Consider the following 19,168-nt stretch of genomic DNA (forward strand, 5'->3'; position numbering starts at 1 on the left):
TATATTTATTAATCCACTTTCTCTCTTGGCACTCGGAGCAGCGAGGAAGCCTCAGCCAAGGCTATTAATAGGTGGAGGCCATCCCTGGGGAGGAGAGTGAGCTCATACCTATGGCACAGGTGCCAAGCATAATAAAGGTTTCTGAGTCTGTCTAAATATAGGCTGCGGCCACGTTGGGGAGCAGAGGGCAGGCCTCGGGGAGCTGAACACAGTCTTCCCTGTCACCCCCCACCCCTGCTCCCTGGGCAGAGCTTCTCGAAACCTATGCCCGCGCCCGGCCCTGCCGGGAAAAGACCCTGGCTGTCACACGGTGCCCCCACTCCAGGTCAGACCTGGTGGGAGATGCCAAGGAAGGGATTTGCAAAATGGCATGCAATATAAATGACTCCTGTAAACAGAGAGTTTAATAAAAAGGCAGTGAGGGAATTTATGGGCAACCCAAGGATGATTAAAATTATTTATCTACTTACCTCCCTTGCTGGCTGATCAGTCTATTAATTATCTATTATGCACTCGCTGATTTGCATTTTAGTAACGGGACTGAGTAAGGGCAGGTAGGAAACACAGAAGGGTTCAGGAACCAAGCGGCGGGGGGAGGGGCGGACCCTCCTCTCTACCAACCACGGCTCCCCCAGCTGACGCCACGTTGACACATTGCCGAAGTGCCACGCTGCCGCCCACAGAGACAGCCACTCCCAGCCCCTGGGCCCCCGAGAAGCCCCGATCCAGGAACCTGGATCCAGGAACCAGCTCCAGGTGGAGCAGAAAATTCGACGTGAGGGGATGCGCACCTGTTTGCCGACGGAGGTTCCCAGCCGAAGGGGTCTGCAGACCAGCTCAAGGGAAATGCTGGCAGAATCTTCCTCTGGCCGTTCTGACTTAACGCTGCATTTAGAAAAGAAAACACGAGAACAAAACCATTTTCAATCTCTGAATATCTGGAGTGCATCAGACACACGCTCTCCCGCGCTCTTGATTAAAAATATCACAGGACAGAGTGTCATGGGAACGGCATCGTTTCAACGCTGCAACCAAGGAGCATCGGGCTGGGAGAAGTTATAACAAAGCGTCCCTGCTCGCCACCTCGAGGCTCCCAGCCACTCACAGCCCTGCTGCTCTCTTGCAGTGAGACGCACAATATCAGACAGGCTCTGGGACCCGTGGGGAAGGGGGCCCACAGCCCATGGGGTCTGGCTGTAAGGTACAGACCTTACAGTTTATCTAGATCTTCACCCTCGCTCATCAAAACCTGCTGGCTCACCACAACCAGCCAATTCCTTGAAACAAATCTCTTTTCTTTATCTATCTATCTATCTACCTATCTATCTATCTATCTATCTACATCATGTATATCATATAGGTATAGGTAGATATAGATATAGATGTAGATAAGACAAGTAGATTGATAGATGGATGGAAGGGGGAAGGGAGAGATGGATGGATGGATGGATGGATGGATGGATGGACAGACGGATGGCTGGATGGAGAGATGGATGGGTGGATGGATGGATGGATGGACGGACAGATGGATGGCTGGCTGCATGGATGGACGGACAGATGGATGGGTGGATGGATGGATGGATGGATGGACGGATGGATGGCTGGATGGATAGATGGATGGATGGATGGACAGATGGATGGGTGGATGGATGGACGGACAGATGGATGGCTGGATGGATGGATGGATGGATGGATGGATGGATGGATGGACGGACAGACGGATGGACGGACGGATGGATGGATGGATGGACAGACGGATGGGTGGATGGACGGACAGATGGATGGCTGGATGGCTGGATGGACGGACAGATGGATGGGTGGATGCATGGATGGATGGACAGATAAACAGTTCCCATTGGTCCTGTTTCTCGGGAGAACCATGGCTGATTCAGCGCCTCTGGGGTCTTTCCAGCTTGCACTTCCAGAGGAGTTAGGCCCCTTGATGGCGTGGAAAGGGCAGAGGAGGCAGCAAGGGGCCAGCCATCCCTTGGGGGCAAAGAATGCAGGGTCACGAGCCCAGGAACGCACTGACCCTGAGTCTCTTGTGAGCTATGTCCCAGCCCCTGGCACCAGCTTCCTCTTGAGTCTCACAATCTGCCCCCCCGCCCCGACCCCCTGCCAGAGCAGGGCTCCCTGGCATTTGCAGGACAGTTGTCTCCACACCCTGTCCGCTGTGCCCCGCCCAGTGCTGCCCCCCTCCCCCCCAGCACTGCTTCTCAGTCCCGATGATGTATCAATAACCACAAAGCAAAATGCCACAGTTACCAGCACCACTGTACTGTGACGAATTGCTTTCAGAATCGATTGGTAGGGTCGTGTGTGTGCAGCGAGGTGGGGCCGCGTCCCAGAAGCCGAAGCGGCCCCCGGGAATTAGGCACACCAGGAAAAGTCCCAGGAGACAGAGAAGGAGGGAGAACGTAAGGGAGACAGGAACAGAGCCGATCTTTAAGAAGAGGGACTGGGGATTCTCAGTGACACAGAGAACAAGCATCCTGAGTCTAGGCTGGGTGGAGAAGACACCACAGGGCATGGCCTGAGGACCTCTGATGGGGACAGGGCGCAGCGGGTAGAGGGCGGACAGCCAGACCCACCTGGAGGGTGGATGGCAGCTAGCTCTTGGGTGACAGGACCCTTCCCGGGATGGGGGCATGCCACCCGTCCCAAGTAGCATGTCAGGCTCAGGCCAGGAAACCCTCCTGCTCATGAACTTGAGATTTTATTGGGTTAACAAACTGCGTGGTTGCCGTGGTGCGGTCCTCCTCGAGCCCGAGCACACACTCCTCCCTGGGGAGGAGGCAGCGGGAGAGACAGGACCGGGGGCTTAGGGCAATGAGGGCACCCGGAACCTTCTTATGTGACCCTTCCAGTAACTCCACAGGGAAACAACCACACACTGGCCTGGACCTAAGCCCAGGGAATCTGGCATGAGACGCCTTGTGATGGCACCCTGTCCTGGCTCTTGCTACGGTGGGCCTCTGGGTGACTGGGTTTCCCCATCTGCACTGCGAGCTCCCTCACAGCTAAGGTCCTTATGCACAGCCCTGGGAAACCCTCCAAAGCCCACTGGGGCAGGCTCATGGAAGAGGGTAGGGTGGGCAGCTCCAGGGGCCGATTCAGCAGCGCCAGAGAGGGGACGGGGGGCCCCGCACTTCCAAAGCACGAGTCTGGGGACAGAGCAACGGCGAGGTGGTGCACGGGCTGCTACGCCATCACTCGCTCACTTTGTCTTCACGTCCTGGCCCGTTCACCTCTCTCTTCCCAGCTGGGGTCCTCGCCCCAGACGCCCTGGGTATGGGAGGAGCAGAGAGGCCTGGCCTGGCTTGGGAGGGTCCAGCAACACCTTCGGGGCAGGGAGAGCACGGCTGGCCTCTCTTTGCTCCTGGAGATGCCACATGGAGTGTGGATTTGGCCTGAGTGTGGCTGCCTGCATGCTTGCACCACTGGCCGGGTGCCTGTGCCTCCTGTGGGAAATCCCTGGGGGCCTGTGGCTGCAGCACCTCCCCCAGGTCTCCAGCCCTGCAGACGCCTCCAGCCCAGGGGACGCCCCTGCCCGTTCTCCCATCTCCAGCAGCGGAGGGCTCTGATGGCCAGAGAGCCTCCGAGGGCAGCAAAGGGTCAGGCCCTGAACGCAGCTGCTCAGCCTGTCACCGTGGAGGCCGCGGGTCAGGGTCACTTGTGAAGTGGGGTCCAGGCAGTGGGGGCCCAAACGCTGGTAAACGGTTTTCTTTCTCCCTCCCTCCTTCCCTCCTCTCTTTCTCTCTCTTTTTTACAAGTATATGGGTTTCACTTCTTTCCCTAAACCTCTCCAAGATACAGACTGCTCAAGTCCAGCTCGCCGACACAAGGAGGAAAGACGGACGGGCACTGGGGACTCAGATGCGGCAAGGTGCTGTCTTTCAGTGCCTGAGTGGACACGCGCAGACACACTGGCAATCCCAGGGCCGCTGAGGACAGCACGGCAGCACAGGTAGGTCCAGACACGTCGGAGAGCTGGGACCAGGGCCCGGAACTTTCTGAGACCCAGCCACTCACTGCCCAGGTGCACACACATCTCCTGGACACGTGGAGACAGGCTCCGGGCCCCGCTGGGTGGCGCTGCCCCCAGTGGAGTGCTGACAATCAAGTATCCATCAAGGAAAGGGCAGATAAAGACAGAGTGGCCGATTCCTAAGGCAGGTGTCCACACAGCAGGTAAAGGGAATGGGTCGGAAACACCCACGTCCGCGGGAAGGAGCCATGAAAACACCACGCGGAATGAGTGCAGCAGTTTCCAGAAGGATGTCATGTATGTGCACTTTAAAAAGACATAAAAAGGGGCGCCTGGGTGGCGCAGTCGGTTAAGCGTCCGACTTCAGCTCAGGTCACGATCTCGCGGTCCGTGAGTTCGAGCCCCGCGTCGGGCTCTGGGCTGATGGCTCAGAGCCTGGAGCCTGTTTCCGATTCTGTGTCTCCCTCTCTCTCTGCCCCTCCCCCGTTCATGCTCTGTCTCTCTCTGTCCCAAAAATAAATAAACGTTAAAAAAAAATAAATAAATAAAAATAAAAATAAAAAGACATAAAAAACTATCTATTTAGTGTTCACGGTCATGTGTGTCTAAATGTTTTCTCCAAAGGACAAAAATAGCGGACGCTGAATCTATTCCTGGGTGCGAGTGTTTGGGGGGCATGGGGTGAGGCTGGGAGCGGGCAGAGGGGATCGAACCTGTCTACACTGCTTCCTTCATTTTTTTTTTTTAATTTACTTTTTTAACTCAAGTTAGTTAACATACAGTGTAGTATTGGTCTCAGGAGTAGAATCCAGTCACTTACAAACAACACCCAGTGCTCATCCCAACAGGTGCCCTCCTTAATGCCCATCCCCCTTTTAGCCCCTCCCCCCACCCAACTCCCCTCCAGCAGCCCTCAGTTTGTTCTCTGTATTTAAGAGTCTCTTACGGTGTGCCTCCCTCTCTGTTTTTATCTTATTTTAAAAGACGATGTAGGGGCGCCTGGGTGGCTCAGTCTGTTAAGCGTCAGACTCTTGATTTCGGCTCAGGTTGTGATTTCATGGTTCATGGGATTGAGCCCCGAGTCTGGCTCCACACTGACAGCTCAGAACCTGCTTGGAATTTTCTCTCTCTCTCTCTCTCTCTCTGTCTCTTGCTGTCTCTCTCTCTCTCAAAAATAAACAAACCTAAAAAAAAAAAAAGACAACGCAATATAGCTACATGTTAACCGCTGTTAATTGAGGGTGGAGGAACACAGTTATTATATTTTGCCTTAATTATCACAATTCTCCAAATTTTCTTTGGATGAGGGTGCTTGGATCGTGAGCCCCTTGAGGGAGTGAGACATACTGATGCCACATGAGTGGCACGCGGCCGGGAGGGCAGCCCTCATGTAATCCGACTCCACAGACTCGCCGGTGGCCGGGAGGGCCAGACTGATGGATGGAAGGCACCAGATTTTCCTTGCCACCCTCCCTCCATTTAACAGACAATAAGCTAGTCTAGAATTGCTCCCTCAACTGTCCGCGAACGTTTTCCTTACAACCAGCCTGAGCCGACAGAAGTCTCATGCACTGCAAAGGGAGGGCCAGGGTGTGGGGAGGGAACCATGTGCTGGAACATTCTAGACTCTGGACCACCGGTGCTTCCTCTGCTCAACAAATGCAAGGAAAAGTCACGACGCCCTGGGGCCCGGGGTGATGGTCTTCTGAGCAAAGCTTCCTATCTCTGGCAAGCGGACGCCTTCAAGCAGACAAGGAAACCCGAGCATTAAGTGAGAATGCGTAGATGTGTTATTAGCCCACCTTTCCCTCCCCCCAGTTGAGGAGACCGTGGTTTTGCCACCGGCGGCTGACTCCTAGGTGCCTCCTGGCAGGTCCACGGGTGTGCAGGAGATACTCATTCCTGGAATGTCAGAAACTCATTCAAGGCGCTCTCCCCCCAGAAGCACCATCTGCCGTCTACTGGGCAGCACTTTCCCATGTACGCGGGTCCTGTGTGGCTGGTGCACCTTCTCCAGTGTGCCGCGGAGGGCAGATGTGTGCCCAGCTCGAGTACACCGCGGAGGGCAGATGTGTCCTGGCTCTTGCTCTGATCTCACACGGTTCCACGTTCGGTGTTACAAGCTAATAAAAGCTGCATGATCAAATTCCAGGTCATTACTCAAGGAAAGGGACCCCTCTGTGGCCGACAGCGACAGTTTCAAACCAATTAAAATAAGCCTGGCGTTTCTGCGGGCTGCTGCGTGCCCGCCACCCCGGCGGTCTCTGAGGGCCCATGGCGCACAATGAGCAAGATGCACGAAATGTTAATGGAGACGTTAAATGCCACACCAAGGGGATTCTGGTAAATAAGGCCCCTCGGAAGAGGCCAGTGGGAGACGTCTCCCAAGCTAACCCTGGAGGGAACCTCAGTACAAATGAGATTGGACCAAAAACAGCGCTCTCTACGAGGGATTGGGTCTGCCAGCAGACTCTACGAGGGTCTTTGGGGGAGGAAAGCGGTTCCATTTCCTACTGGTCTCCCTCTGCCGCCGGCACCAGCATCGGCCAGGACCCACAGCACCCGCCGAGTGGGACGGGAGGACCGGGGTATACTTGGCCGCGTAAACACTGGAGGGGGCTGGGGATGGTGCTGAGTGGGCGAGGGGAGGAGCGGCTTAGCAGTGCCTGAGGGTCGGGGCGCTGGGGCGGAGAATGTGCACGGGGTTCATGGCAGTGTGGCGGGTCTGCAGGGGTCTAGCAGCTGCCCTGAGCTCTGCTGGGTCCTGTTTCGGGAAGATCCAATGTCACCCGTGAAACGAACGGACAAGGCTTCGAGAGAACGCTCCACCGTGCCCAGGTCAGCGAGTAGCCGTCGCTCTGTGAGCAGCAGGCTCTCTCCAGGGCTGTGTAGGTCCGTGCGGGCTCGGGGTCAACCCCCTACCTGTGGGCAGCTCCACTGGGCCAAGGCTGTGGCTGTCACCTTCGCTCCCAGCCAGGACTGCCTGCGGCTCAGAGTTGTGCCTGACGCCATGGAAGGATCTCCACAAGGAGAAGGGGAAAGAAGGCACCAGACCACACGGAAGTCGGGAGTCGGGAGTCAGGTGTGGAGGGCTGGGCCTCACAGCCTGGGGCTCTTCCTCACACAGTCCCTGCCCCCAAGGCCACCGTGGCCACAGTCCCCATAAGCACACCTGCTTCTGTCAATCAAACTTTACAACCGAAAAAACAAACCTTGTTCCAGCCAGGCTTGCCAGATTTAGCAAACAGAATTACCGGATGCCTGGCTGAATTTGCAATTTCAGATACACAGCAAATAATGTTTTACATCTTTTGGTATAAGTATGGACCATGCAACATTTGGGATGTACTTGTGCTACTTAGATGTACTTATGCGTGGTTTACCTCAAGGTACAATTTAGGCAGGGGCCCTATATTTTCAGTCGGCAACCCTAGCTGTCTGATTACTCAGCCTTAACACAAAATGCACACACACACACACACACACACACACACACACACACACAGGCACACCCTTCAAAGAAAGGAAGGGAGCTAACACTTTATGAGGACCGACTGGGGGTCTGGCGCTCCGCCCCCTCCTTGAACCCCTCTGCCCCCCCCCCCCACTCCTACTGCAGCCCCCAGCCTGCAGACAGAAAGACTGGAGCTCCGGGCTGTCACTTGTCAAAGGCCGCGTGGTCAGCATGCAGCCTGGCTGAAATGCAGACCCAGGTCATTTGAGTTCCAAAGTCTGCACTCTTTCCACCAAACCAGACCCAATGCATCAAATCTCAGATGCTTATTTCCAAACGAAATGGCCGGAAGGAAGTTGTTATTGATTCTGCAGTCAAGTCAGTGGATGGCGTTTGAAGCGTTGGCCCAGGCCCATGCCAACTTGAGAACAAGGATGCTGACACATTGGTGGTCGGGGCCCGGCCAGGCTGGGGTGGGAGTGAGCACGTCTGGCTGCGGTTCAGACGGTGGGCGGTTCGGATCCACCCCGAGTGATCTGTTGGTGATCAAGTCCTGAGCAAGTATGAAAAATGGATCGGGGTGTGCGGCCGGGTGTCCTCGAAAAGAGGATTTTTCTCCCCTGGACGCCTAGAAGGGGACGGTATCTGTGCCGTCTGGGGGTTGAGAAGGTAGACCCGAGACTGTCTGAAAACTGGCAAGGTGTCCTTGACCGCTGACTGCCCCTTCTTAACTAGCTGCTTTCCAGACAATCAGTAGGTGGTGTGGACACTTGCCATGTGGTTAGAAGTGTGATCTTAAAAAAAAAAAAAAAAAAAAAAAAAGGAAAAAAGAAAAGATCCCAATCTTTGAGGAGACCAAGGCGAGTCACAGGGTGACATCTCGTTATCTCCATGGGCCGCCATCTCGGCAGGGAAAGAGACTGGATCTGATGGACAAATCTTGCCCTTTATTTACATAGCAAACAGTCCTCACGACAGACACTAACTTGTGTGTCTTTACTGGCTGGTCTCATGGTGTTTCTAGGAACAGAAGTTAAGCTTGCCACTGTGTCCTTTCTAGAAGTTTCTTGTTTCCCTCCTCTTTCACGAACGATAGTCTCACGGAATGGAAAAACTCGTAGCCCACCATTAGCCTTCGTGCCATGAACCACTTACTGGCTGTTGGCAAAGTTTGTGAGCGGACGGGACCTTCCGAGCGCTGTCGGCCAGGGCCCTTGCAAGGGCTGTGGCGAATTCCTCTTGCCAGTGAGGGTCTGGATGACCCGGGCTGTACCTGATGACCCAGTGGCCACGTGGAGGCCGCCTGGGATCCAGGAAGCCACCAGCGGAACGGACGAGGCTCGAGCGGATCACCCAAAACTCCAACAGAGGACAGCACCCATCAACTGTCAGAATCCGGAAAACAAAACCGCGGAGCGCAAACCAGACGGCGGGTGTGTGTGTGTGGGGGGGGGAGGGGTCTGCTAAAGCCACACGACAGCAAACGCCCCCTTATTTCCACATCCACCACCTTTACCTCTTGGCTTCCTCAGTGATGCCTGCTGACGTCGTGATGTTTTCATTATCTGCCTGATGGGGTTTTATTGGAATAATTTGTGCCAAGGGTTGCATTTTGAAATTCCCCGTGTAAGGAGGGAAGGTGTGGGGGGAGGGGATGGAGAGGAGGTTGCAGGGGGAGGAGGCCGCCGCTGGATTTGGGCTCTTCTGGAGACAGCCCTGTAAGGAGCTAATTCAATTACAGTCAGGTTGTTGTTTTTAGGTGACCTACTTCCCAGATGGCTTTCCCTGCGTTTCTTTCCTGCCACAAAGTTTTGACATATTGGAGCCAGGAAGGAAGAGAAGTCACACTGCGTCACCAAAAGAAAGGAGGGAACCCGGGGGCCCCGTGTCCTCCGCAGAAGGGGAAGGACAACAGGAGAGGCTCTCCACCTCCAGTCCAGCTCCTCCTGCAAAACTCCGGCCAGCCCGGCTGAGCAGTGATTGCCCCAGAGCTCTGTGCCCAGTTTTGGAGTTCGCTGAAAGTCCTGAGAGTCCCCTCTAGAAAGAGAGAGAGAGAAAGAAAGAAAGAGAGCAGCCCAGGCTGGCTGGGGGCGTCCACTGCAAATGTGGCCTCTAGGGGGCGTGGCTGGGATTCCCTCGGCACAGAGTCCCTCCTGGTGCTGACTCTGGCCCCACGTCCAGGGCCTCACAGGACGAGGAGGGCGCTGCTGGCAGCCCAGCCCATCACGGGGGCAGCCGCCCCGGCCAGAAGCAGGGCCCTGTGTGCCCCAGTGGTCCAGCAACTCCCAGCTCTTCCTGCTTGGAGAACAGACTTGCGATGCTTGCTTAGTCCCTTCTCCTGCCTTCGGGCAGGACCCCTCTTGGTCCTCAGCTGTGACACTTGGTGCTATTTTAAATGCTTCCCAGCAAAGAGCTCTCCAGGCCACCCCCCCCCCCCCCGCCTCTCTTGGCAAACCTTCCCCACGTTTAGCCAACCTCGCTGCCAGGAAAAGTCCTTCCTCTGATCTACCCCAGATCCTTCACGATGAGCCCTGAGGTCATTCCCCACATCCTGCCCTCGGTGGGTTTGGAGAACAGCTGCCTTCCGCCCTTCGTTGAGTTGCCCAGTAGAGGCTCTGACACAAAAATACTGTGCCTCGCAGCTGTGAGCTCTGCCTGCCTGTTCGGTGGGATGTGTATTTCCCTCTAACCCTGGGGGCAGAACTGCCCTTTGCAGCACAAGAGCCTCTGAGGAGCCGCCCACTTCTCCTACCACAGTGTGGCTCCAGCCGCTGCCGAGACGGATTCTTCAAGCTCCCCAGGAGCCACCTTCTCGGCACCTTCAGAGAATTTGGCGCATTCTGCCAAGAGCTGCCCTTACGGCAACCGTGGCTCCTGTAGGTAGCTGGCGGTGCAGCTGGGGGAGGCCGTGTGCAGATGCGCTGGGGTCTCAGGAGAGGAAACCCCCCCGTCCAGCAGCACCCACGGCCGACGTCCGTGTGCCATGAAACACTGCTCACGGGTTTGACTAAGGGCCTTTGTTTTCCGGATGCAAACGGGCTGAAAGCTCAGGGCAGCTTAAAATCTGGGGTGCCCGGGTGGCGCAGTCGGTTAAGCATCCGACTTCAGCCAGGTCACGATCTCGCGGTCTGTGAGTTCGAGCCCCGCGTCAGGCTCTGGGCTGATGGCTCAGAGTCTGGAGCCTGTTTCCGATTCTGTGTCTCCCTCCCTCTCTGCCCCTCCCCCGTTCGTGCTCTGTCTCTCTCTGTCCCAAAAATAAATAAACGTTGAAAAAAAAAAAATTAAAAAAAAAAAATAAATAAAATCTTATTGTGCTCAGGAGGCCCTGGAACCCAGAGCACAGACCGTCCCCGTGGTCCTGGAATGGCGAATGCCCATCTACAAAGGTGCAGAGACCTTGGGGGCCCCACCCTGCGTCCTTCCTGTGTGAAATGCCAAGTCCTCAATGTCAGGGAAAGAGAGCAAACAACAAGGTAGCTGGGACAGTCTCTTGCTAGGTCTCGGGGGAGGGGGGAGGGGCGGGGGGCACACAGCAGGGCCCCTGAGCCACACCCTGGGCCCCTGCCTCCTCCAAACCCTGGCTCGACACACCCACTTGGCTGAGCGGGATACAAGCGTGCTTCGAGGCACCGGGCACTGTGTGTGGGCCTCTACTGCACATCTTGTCCTCAGAGGAGGAAAGCCAGAGGCGGAGGGAGAGAGGGAGCTGAGAAGGGAAGAACAGAACTCCTGAGTGCTTACCGAGCACAGAGATGGGGCTGAGCACTGTGAGCCTATATTCCATATTCTAATTCAGGAGCTAAAACTGACCTTCTGTGACTTGACCTCAGCTTCGCATGCGTGTCTCTGGTTATTTAAAAGAAAGGCAAAAAGCAACCCAGAAAAATGTTGGGGTAAAGAAACACGTGGGTCCAGACAGAGAGATACAAGGGAGGAATCCGAGCTGTGCTTGGGAAGCAGGGATAGATACAGGGAAAGAAGCGGGGCACGCCAACCACAGGAGGGAGGGAGGGCGGGTCTGCGGGGCATCCCGGCGGCGGAGCGAAGGCGGGGAGGTTATGGTCTCACCGAGACCGTAATGCTGAAGGGCTGGGAAGAACGTGCCAAGCCATTAAACGAGATGGCCCAGGCAGCGTGCCCAGGCAAGGTTCCCAGCACGGAGCCCTTAATAAAAGTTAGTTTGCCTCCTTTCTCTTGCCCACGCGGAGCGTATCCGGCTGGGGGCGGTGGGTGGAAAAGCTAAGGGCCTGGCTTCTAAGAGGACCTCGTCTCCCCCCAGAGATGAAGCACGCATCACACAGCACCCTAAGGCGGCGGCCGCTGAGCGTGACGCCCCAGGGTCGGGGTGGAGAAAATATGCGCGCAGGTACCCGGCCTCCCACACAGGTGTTCCTGAGCAGGGTCCAAGGTGCACGAAGCCCCCAGCTGCACCTGTGTGCACACACGTGCACCTTCCGGGGACGGAATATCCAGAGCTGTCTGGGGTCCTCAAAGGGGGTTTTCAAAGTCCCTCGCCTGGAAGCCCCCTTCCCAGCTCTAGTGCCAACTGTATACACAGCTCACCTGCAAAGCCTTCGCAGAGGCAACGGGATTGGCTGGCACTGGGCTGTGGACGCCGGCCCCACGCTCACCGGGTCACCGGGGTCCATCTACGCTGGATGGACGTAGGGTGCAGGCTGGAGGAAGGGAGGTGAGGGGCTGGCAGCCAGGCAGGCCCGAACCCCTTCCCCGGAAGTGGGGCTCAGGCCCCTAACCCTCAGGTACACCCCAATCCCCTTGTCACCGGGATTAGAAACAACATGTGTGGAAGGCACACAGCACAGGTATGCGACAGCAGAGGATGTGCCGTTGTTTTCCGTGACATCCAGACCTCGGGAAGAGAAACGCCGGGCCAGGACATCCCAAAGCAGCTCCGTGGGTGCAGAGAGTCGATTTCCAGGAACCAGCGTGTCTCAGTGTTTGCGTTGTCACTGCTGCCACAGATGGATACCCTCCCACGCTCGTCGTGGGCCCCAGGGCGGTTTTCCCTGGGATGGAGACTGGTTGCCAGATGTCAACGGGGTTGTGAATTGGGCCCTTAAGCGCCGCTTCCCTAATCTCGTATGCTGGTGACGGTGAGGGTGGCGCATTCTGCAGCCAGGAGGAGGGCCTGTGATGGCCGCTGCAAGGCCGCCAACAGACAGCGGGCACCTCGTGGCCGCACCTGCCTGCCCACCTGGGCCCTCCCCCGAAGCCTCCCTGTCGTGGGCAGCTCGCTCCTCACTGTCCTCCTGTGCTCGAGGTGGCCAGGATTGCAGGGGCGGCGGTGACCCTGCTCAGCGCTCTTCCACACCAGCCAGAGATGCCCGCTTGCTGAGAGCTGGCGAGGGAGGCGTGTTCTGCCCGTGGCCGGTGGTGCGTGGAGCGACGCGCCAACGCTGAGCCCGAAGCAAGCCTTCGTTCACGCGCAGATGCAAACTGAGAAGGAAAACCAATTGTTCAGACAGACGCTTTGCTGTCAAGCTGGCGAGGCGGGATGAGAACTCAGGATGGTGCATTTCCGGGCTGTTTGCACATCTTTAGGTGCCCCTTCTAGGAGGGGTTGAATCATTCAAGTGCATCTGTAAGGGGTGGAGGAGAGGGCAGCCCGGTGCTTGCCGGGACCTCGCAGTGGGGACACTGCTTGCTCGTTGCACAGCTCGCCCCTTCTGCACCTTCTGCCCACGAGGTGTTGGTAGGTGGGTCGGGCCCGGGACCGGCGGGTGGTGGGCAGCCTTCCTGCCACCCTCTCAGGGCCCCTGCAGGCGGCTCGGAAGAAGCTGGCTTTGGGGCTCGTGTGCCCGTCACACCCAGGAGGCGTGTGACTTCCTCTGTTTCCAGAGCGATCCTGCCAGTGGCCCTGGAGCTGGCTGACATCTGGTAAATGAGTGGAGGGTATCGCTTTAGTTCCCAGGAAGACCCCAGGGGCCCCAGGAAGCCTCCGAGGTGAACTCCATTTCCAAGGGTTAGGGAGGCACCAGGCTTTCCCCTTGGCGGCTCCTCTTTCTTGGGGGAAGAGCATGAGGTTCGCCTCCGGTCTCCGTGGAGGCAGCCCCTCCAGTGGGGGGTAGGCAGCGGACTCCGGCAAGCACAACTGTGGATGAACCTGCAGGCGTCTGCCTGTGACCCCTGGCTCTGCCGCTCTGAAAGCCTCACCCCCATCTGGAGTTGAGAGGAGCCTGATCCTGGCGGAGGGAGGGAGGCCCTGGGAGTGGGGGTGTGGAGAGCGGGAGCAGGCAGCCTTCCCGCTGCAGCACAGCTCTGAGGCACCACCTGGCAGAGCGAGGCCTGCACCTGTAGGCCGCAGCCCCTCGTCCACCGCTCTCCAAGCCAGCCTCACCTCCCCTGCCTCTGGACTGGGAGAGAAGAGCAGGGAGGGCCGGGAGGCCAGGAAACGCTGCCCACAGCCCAAGGTGGGGTCATGGTCCCAAGGATGGCCCTCTGGCCGTGTGCACAGAGAGGACAGGCCAGAGACTGAAGGCTGCCTGTGTATTAAAGAAGGAAGGGCTGCAGAAACGCAGAGGTTGAATACGCCCAACTCGCAGGCTCCATGGCTCTTTGTATACAATGTCGAAGCCTTTCAGTAATGCTGAGGCCTGAGCCACCCCCTCCACCTCAGCAACAACATCCCCCGCCCCCCATTCCTGCTGTGTGCGAGCCCCAGCACAGGGGAGGAGCAGCCGGAGGAAGAGGCTGGGATGAACAAGAAATGGCCACAGGTGAGCTGTTCTCACTTGAGCCTCCCCTGGGAAGACAGAGTGACGGGCTCATCCCTGGGGATTCCACAGGTGGGTCCGGGCAGCCTGTTGGGTTGGGCCTTCCCGGACCGACGTGTGGTAGGAATCTGGGGCATGACTTGGGCCACCTCATCAGAAGATACAGCTTTAATTAACCTCAGAGGGACTTGTCCAGTGATGCCAGTAAGACTGCGGGGCGCTTACTTATCCCTGAATGTCAGCTACCCCAGCCACTTACACTCCCCCCAACCGAACGCCCCCTTGCCTTCACCCCTCCCCTCGCCCTTGGGATGGGGGCAAAGAACGGGTTCCTTAGAACGGTCACTCAGGAGCCACCTGGGACGCTACCACCTGCTGTCCCTCGAAATTAAAATAAACATTTTTAAAAATCAATAAACAGAACAACAAAAATGTAAATACAGCTGCAGCAGAGCCTCAGCCCCCCACCCCCGACTTCTTCGCCTCCCTGCTCTGAGCTCCAACCTCTCGGATATTTATTGTTCGTTCCCTCCTAAATCACTCCTGACGGCTGGACTGCTCACACTCCATCACAGGGACCGGCTGTGTGGAGTCACAGTTCCCTTTAGCTTGCAGAAAAAGGAGCCTCGTAGGAAAAACCCACCCGGGAGCTGTCCGGTGCTGAACTCCAGCATGATGGACGATTATGGACCATCTGCACTTTCGGAGGGGGATGTATTTATGAGTGGGAGAGACAGCTAGAAGAGTGTCCATTACTATAACTCACTGCCCTCTTCAGAGATATTCTAATCAGGCATCTTTTCTCCTCCCGAAAAGCCCAGGTTAAGAGCTGGCGGGGGCGGGGGGGGGGGCGCGGGAGAGATCAATTACATATTTCTGGGGAGGGTGTTTGGAATTTTTTTTGTTTGTTTGTTTTTGCCCAGAGCACGTCCATCAAAGGTGTTGGGTGGGGTAGGATGTCAGGACGCCAGGGGTGGGGCAGCTGGTGGAGGTACCCTGGGCCCGGCAAAGCACGTTCCCACCAGCATTTCCTGGTGCCCCCGTCACACCACGGCTCCTGATTTCTTGCAAGTCGTGTTGAGAAAGAAGATAGGAGGTGCCAGCTTCTCCCTCCCTTCTCAGCCTCTGCAAAGATCTAGTGGAGATTTACTGACAACCAGGAAGCAGAGGGATGCAGCGAAAGTATCTGGATTTTTCCGGTAGGCTATGCAGTTTCGTATTCGTATGCACAGAGGAGAGGACACACCAGCCCCAGGGCAGGCACTGACTGAGCCGGATACCTTCTGCACACCGATTCACAATAATCTGATTCCTGTTTTATGGGAGAGGGAACTAAGGCTCATGGAGGAGCACAACAGAGCCAGGTTTTCCGCCCAGGTCCATCCAACCCTCGCCAGCCCATTGCCGCAGGCCCAGACGACGATGCAGAACCCGTTCCTGCCAGAAGCCGAGAGTCCTCTGCTTCTCTGGTGCCTCTCCTGCAGGATGCCTCCTCCTGGCACTCACCTAATCTGACCACTGTAATAGGGAAAAGCAGGTATTTTAACTCCCACTTTAAAGATGAAGAAACTAAGGCCTGGAGAGATTAAGTGGCTTTCTTAAGGCCACACAGTTAACCAGCAGTCCAGCTAGGACCAGATCCACGTCTCCTGGCTCTGTGTTCAGGATCTGCTTGCCTTCCCAGGGGGCAGCTCTGAGCATGGCCGCTCTAGAGAATTTCCCTCCGTGGGGACCGGCCCTCTTTCAGGCTCTCCCTCTGTAATTCCTGATCTTCTCTCCCTAATTCCGCCCTTTCCTGGGTCCACACCCTTCCAGAATGTTGTCACCCAGCTCACTGTCAGAGCCCCTGAGGACTCACCCCTGCATACAAGCCCTAGGACTCTGATCAAAGATCCTGAAACTCAGAGAGAGACTCCCTCCTGCCAGGACCCTGCCATCCTCCAAGATGGCGAAGCCGGGAGCAGATGCCCAGGTCAGCATTAGTGACCCAGCTGACGAGTGTCCTGAGTCAGGTCTTGACTGGAATAAGATCAGGTTGCAGCTGAGAACAGCAAAGGTTCAGCAGATTATTCTTTTGTTGCTTTTAATCTTTGTTTGTTTTTCAACTACATTTCTACTTGTCTCACCCTGGGAGCTCACCTGTGGATTTTTCACCTGGAAGAGCGTTCTGTTCTTGTCACGTCCACTCTGCCCTAGTCACTCATTTGTTCCCTCACCCAGTCATCCACGTGGACTTTGAGGACAGGACCCTACCCCACACGGGGCAGCAGCCAGGTCACACCGGAGCTGAGCTGGGTCTTCAGGGCAGGGAACGTAGTCAGGGGACGAAGGAGGGTGGGAGGGCTCTGCCTTGGCGACGCGAACACAGGGAGCGACCCTGGCATGCTATCTCCACGTGTTTGGAGCAGGGAAGGGGAATGCGTGCTGGGTAGGGAATGAGGTCAGACTGGTGAGCACCCCTTTCATATACAGCCTTCCCCTAGACCTGTTGTCCCAAAGAGTCAGCCACTCCACAGAGCTCTCCAGGCACAGGGTCGGCCCCATGCAGGCCACACCGTCCATCACAGCAGATCTGACAGAGGGTCTGCCTCCGGACCAGTGTGACCAGGGATATGGCCTCTAGCTGAGCCATGCAGTTCTATAGCTGCTAGCCCATGTGGTCTGTGAGCACTTGAAAGGTGGCCAGTGCACCTGAGGAACGAGGTGTTTAATTATATTTCATTTCCATTATAATTCGTCGAAGTTTAAAGGGCCACTGTTTTCAAAAGCCCAGTTCTGGATGGTGAGCTGCCCAGAACAGCCTCAGGGCCTCACACTGCCTGACCCCATTAGGTGCAGGCTGAGGCTCGGTGTTAACAGGACCCTCAAGTTCTAGAGCTTTGAAACCTGAGCAAACTGCTGGTACCCCAGCCACGGAAGCGGGTGTATCCCTCTGCAGCCTGAGACATCTGGCTTCCCTGTGAAAACAGCATGGACTTGATGAATGGCCAGTGCCTGCACTTTGAGAAATTAAATTCTCGGCTTGGACGGAGCAGCATGGGGATAACTGTGGCTGGCCAGGGATGGAGGACAGGGTACCTGGAGGGAGCTAGGCAGAAGAGGGCTCAGGTCCCCGGCCCTGGCGGCTGCCACATGTGGGACGGGGAGTGGGAGGAGTTGGGGAGAGCAGGGTGGGCAGAGAGTGGAATCAGCAGGTGCCCCTGGCGTTGGCTGCAGGAGAGCAGGGGGGAGGTCAAGAAGATGAGTGCAGGGAAGGAACCGCACAGCAGAGAGGGAGCAGGGGAGCTGGGCAGGGGAAAGAGCTTGCCCACGCCGACCTATTATACCCCAGACTCTGGCCCCCAAGGCACCATTGCTACAGGGAGAAGGTCTCTCTCCAGGGCACATTCACACCAGCTCTGACCTTCCCACAGAGCTCTCCCCACTTCAGACGCAGGAGAATTTATGGACCCCCATTATCTGTGGCCCAACTCTGCTCCCCATGGAAACCAATTCTCCTCCTGCCTCATTACTACCATTATCTTCATTAATGCTTGATATAATGTCGTGTCCGTTACGGCCGTCCCAGGGGCTCCTTATAAAGGGCCATTTCCCCAAACCTGCCCTCCACCCCAGCCAAACTCCCGCACGCAGTCCTGTTCTCCTGCAGGGAGGGGGGAGGTGAGGGCCTCGTTCTCCATGCCTTTTCTCACACTGTAAAAATTACTGCCGACGATATTATACGGTCACGCCATAAACTCAAATCACCTCTGAGAACTTCCTTCATTACCACCTCACTATATAAGCCAGCAGTTATTCCAAACCTGATGTCCTCTCCTCCTTCCCCTTGCAAGAAGGTTTGCAGGCCCCATGGGGGCTCTAAAGAACATCCTGTGGTCTGTGTCCCGTTCTCTCTCACAAAGCCCAGCAAGCCTGGCTGGCCCCACGGCCTCCCTGGGGTGCATCTTTGGGAAACAGGGAATCAGAACAAACGCTCGGGAGCCCCCGTCCGCTTCTGGTCTAGAGTTGCCCCCTTGCTGGAAGGCTCTGTCTATGGCTTCCCACCTCCTCTGCCTCTTCACTTGGGTCCCTCCTTTGGAGAAGCGGCAAGCATGGTTCCAGGAGATTCTGGCTCCTTCTCGGGCCTTTGGACCCTTCAGCCCTGACCTCTCGTCCTGACTTCCAGAGTGGAAAAGATTGCTCACGCCAGCAGTGTCTCTGGTCACACACCCAAGCCAGAGCCTGAAGACCACCTCACCCACCTGTGACCAACCTCGGGGGGAGGGGGCTGTGACTGTCCTCTCCGTCTGGAGCTAATGAGCAAAGTTTTCCCTGAAAAAAAGTGGGCCATCAGATGCCAGAACTGTGCGTGTGCACGGGTGTGCATGACCGTATGCACACCTGATCATATGCAGGCATGTGTGGGTGTGTTCACACGTGTGCATGTGTGTGCACACGGGCGTGTGTTCACTGCTCCCCGTCTGAGGTCAACCCCATCTGGAGATGGATGCCTTCTCTCTCTCCCGTCACCCTCGTCCCCAACAGAGGGGCCAGCAGCGGACCCTCATTAGGGGAAAGTAGAGATCAGGGTGTCACTCCAGTTGTGCTGCTGGGCGCCCCTTGCCCTGGATGGTTCTGCAATTACAGGACCACCTGGGAGTGCCCTCGGCTGTGCCCGGTTTCCCCTGCACAGATCCTGACTGTCCTGGTGCAGTGGCACAGTGCGCCACGGTTTCCTCTGAACTCGCAGAAGCTTGAACTGTTTCCATGGATTCTTTAGACAGACAGGGACGTCCAGCTTTGGATGCACTTCCTCGTTCCTGTTACACAGGATTTCAGGGCGGAGGAAGGCTCCTGGGAGATGTCCCACGTCCCTCTCCCTGCCCCCGACTCCAGCCAGCTCCTATTCTCAGACCCGGGTGCCCAGTCCCAGGGGGGCGTGGCCACCGTGTGGGTTTTTGGTCACGAAGTCACATGGTGAGCGTTCGCCTGGGGGGTCTTCCCTGGGCCTGA

General features: G+C 56.7%; 1 protein-coding gene across 3 annotated transcripts in view; it reads right to left on the reverse strand.

The window, feature by feature from the left end:
• Positions 1 to 19,168, reverse strand: part of RBFOX3 (RNA binding fox-1 homolog 3) — a 452,855-nt gene that overhangs the window by 181,974 nt on the left and 251,713 nt on the right. For all 3 annotated transcript variants that reach the window (XM_045489765.1, XM_045489764.1, XM_045489766.1), the window contains exon 3: positions 792 to 885. The gene's annotated coding sequence lies outside the window, so the exon portion shown is untranslated. The remainder of the gene's footprint in view (positions 1 to 791; positions 886 to 19,168) is intronic.

This window comes from Leopardus geoffroyi, chromosome E1, assembly GCF_018350155.1.
Source record: "Leopardus geoffroyi isolate Oge1 chromosome E1, O.geoffroyi_Oge1_pat1.0, whole genome shotgun sequence".
Lineage (NCBI taxonomy): Eukaryota > Metazoa > Chordata > Mammalia > Carnivora > Felidae > Leopardus > Leopardus geoffroyi.